The following is a 3,605-nucleotide window of genomic DNA, read 5'->3' as shown; positions in this document are numbered from 1 at the left end:
TGAATGAAAATTTGATGAGAAACAGGATATTTGCATGGTCTCAAAGAATCTCTCCAAGAGATAGTTCATAATAACAGGGGAAAATGAGGTTAGAGTGGTCAGTGCTGGCAGATACATACCTTAACCAACTGATCGAAGTTCTGTCATATATGCACATCATGTATTCATGGATATGATGCACCGAGAAGAGCATGACATTCTTTTTTTTGCAAAAACATATAACATCAATACAAGAAAACGTCAGACAAAACAAAATTGATGGATATTCTGCAAAATAATTGGCCAATCCTTTAAAAACCATCAAGGTCATATGTGGCAGTCAGCCTCCAAGATCATCCCAATGCTGATCTCGGTATTCACATCTCTTGGTATTCACACCTTTTTGTGGCTTCCTTCCACACTGTACCAGGGAAGGTAGGCAGAATTCTAAAGATGTCTTCCTATTCCTGATTTATTCAACCAAATAGGAATATAGGTGCTGTGGTGAAGGGACTTTGCAGATGTAATTAAGATCACTAGAGTTGTCTATACGACCAGTAGAATGTGATAGAAGAAATGATATGTCATTTCTAAATTAAGTCATACAAGACACTGTGGTTTCAGTTCTGGCAGCTCTCTCACTTTCCTTTGTAACATTTACCCTGAGCAGTCAGCTCCTTGTACTGAGGCCCTAAGAAGAGGCTCATATGTTGAGCCTTCTTCTAACTGCCATGTGAGCACACATTCTTATAAGCAGATTATCCAATCCCAGGCAAGCTATCGAATGATTACAGCCCTCATAATCAACATCTTTATTGCAACCTCTTGAGGGACCTCAACCTGGAACCACCCAGCACAGCTAGCTACACCTGAATTCCTGACTCAAAGTACTGGAAGATAACAAATACTTGTTGTTTTAACCTACTAAAGTTTGGAGTTATTCGATACATAGCAATAGAGAAGAAGTGCATCATGAAAGAAAAAGACTGAACAACTGTTCCAGATTGGAAAAGATTAAGGAGCCATAATAAATAAATTTAATGTGGGATCCTAGACTGGACTTGGACCGGATAAAGGCCACTAGTGTTAAGATAGGCAAAATTATAATAAAGACTGTAGATGACTTAATAGTATTGTTCCAATGCTAATTTCTTGGTTTAGATAATTGTTCTATGGATATGTAAAATATTAATGCCAGGGGAAGCCGGGTAAAGCTTATAGGGAAATTGCTTGTACTATTTTTGCAACTTTTTACAACTCTAAAATCACTACAAAATAAACTTTAAAAAAAGAAAGTCAGACACTAAATTTAAAAGAAAAAAATAGATTATCAATTCCTGAGGATAATTTTTATAAACTAAATCGATTTTAGTGAAAATACTAAAATGTTTTAATACAATTTACCCATTCAGTTTTTCGAAGTGGACTGCATCTTTTATTTATTTTTGATTACTCTTATGTAATGTATAAGAGTTAATGTTTATTGTACTTTGGCGCAAGAAAAGACCGAAGGAAACTAAATGTGTTGTGGTGAGGGGAAAAGAGCATTATATCTCAAATTAATGTACAATCTGATTTCTCTAAAAGTATTGTACTGAGTATTTTGATAAACCAAGATGAATTAAACACAATCCTTCCAAAACAAATTATTTGTGTAACTATCAGATATTTTACAATAAACTGTCTATAAAATGTATCCTACTTATATAAATCATATATCAATCTGTCATATATGGAAACTATTATGTGAAAGAATTTTCCTAGTATATATTTCATGATAACTATGGTTTATATCAAATTAAATACATCTTTTGAGATACCAGAAATCACTGGATTAAATTACATTTATCTAATTCAAAAGTACATTGATTTCCCTTTCCCATCCATAAAATGTGCTTATATTCATAAAAAGAGATAAGCCAAACTTCAAATCTGTGTCATAATAAGGTCAAACACTTAAAACCATCTAGTATAAATTTTCTGATTTAATAAAAGGTATGTATATGGATTCTGTATAATTGTTACAAAATAGGGAATCTTGAAAGAAAATAAGTCAAAATTTTATTTATATTTCCCTCCAATTTACATAGTAAAGTCAATTGCATACAGTTCTTTCCATATATAAGAGTTTACATTTGTATTTTCTACAATTGAGGAAATCCAAATGTTTAAAAAGTTTAAGACATATATCCAGTTACGTACAAAATCACAATAGGTCAACTTATAAGTTAAAGCTTACTTTAAAAATCTTTATAAATTGTGGAAAATACATTTCATGAACAATTTTGTTCTAGAAGTACCATATCAACTCAGATGATCTAAGTGAATTACAAAGTAAAAACAATGATTATAAATTACAGTAGTGTCTGTACTGCCCTTTCATAAAAGGAGGTATTCTTTCTAAATATGTATATTGTAAATAGAAGAGTCAAATTCTCTTTAAGTGCCAACATTATTTTCACTTTAACAATTTTCATTAAAAAGTTTATGTATCGAGTGGACACACTTGAAGCTCGGACTTGGGGGGGAGAGAGGGTAAGGGCATCATACGTAACCTAATCATCTGTACCCCCATAACATGCTGAAATTAAAAAAAAAAAAAAAGTTTATGTATCACCTTATAAAACTAAGTATACTGAATACAATGAAGGCCTTGATAATTAAGAATCTTCATGAATGTCGATTATTTAGTGGCCTGTTTACCAAACTATTTCTACGTATGGGGTAATTTTTTCTTCTCTCTAAATTAAGTGGCTTCATACTCCAGTTTCTCTTCAAATCATATAGATCTTTCACCTTTTAAATTAAGTGGCCCTAGATTAATATGTTTGTATAGTTATTCTGTTTCCTTTCTTACTGTCATTTCACATCTCAATAGTTGAGCTCCTCAGAATTCGCCATTACTTTACAGCTATGAAATTCTTCCATTCTATTCCCTGCTTCCACATGCGGGACACAGAAACCCTCAATGTTCCTTTGGCCTTGGCTCCAACAGGAAGCATCATTTAAAATGCATCTGGCCGGGTGGGAGAGAGATTATCAATCGAGGTGTCATTTGTTTGTTCCCCTGCCTATCTTTTCCTATCCCATTGGTTGCTATGAACTTCCTACTTCCTATATACCTGGATTTTTGGTTACCAATTTGGCTTCAGTCTTTGGTGTTTTTATGTTTCTGCTTTAAGCAGGTCCTTCTCTGAGATTCCTGACCCACACACAGCTCCTTTCCTCTAATACTCAGTGTGCTTCCTTGCCTAACTCCTAACTCATTCCTTTTCCTTGAATTTCACTTTATAAATGGTACTAGATTCTTGAATCATCATTGGCTATAGATTACCACAAAACATAATCTCTTAAATTCTGCAAATGTTTAGTGCTTCTGATCCTGGTTTCCTACCAGGTCTTTACTCACAGTTTGTGTTATCCTGATCACAGTGTATATAAAACACGGCTTGTAAAAAACTAACCTAGGGGAAAGCTGATAGAGAAAAACTGATAAAGAATCTTGTTGAATTAGTAACCTTTATTTAGCAAAAATTTCAAATGGAATCATCTCTAGGTTTGACCTTCAACACCTTTCTTAAATCAGTAAAATTTAAGTTATTTTTGTTGATGTTCATTAATCTATT

Source organism: Propithecus coquereli, unplaced genomic scaffold, assembly GCF_000956105.1.
Source record: "Propithecus coquereli isolate 6110/MARCELLA unplaced genomic scaffold, Pcoq_1.0 Scaffold160, whole genome shotgun sequence".
Classification (NCBI taxonomy): domain Eukaryota; kingdom Metazoa; phylum Chordata; class Mammalia; order Primates; family Indriidae; genus Propithecus; species Propithecus coquereli.
The sequence above is the reverse complement of the archived record's forward strand: the minus strand, read 5'-3'. Positions refer to the sequence as shown.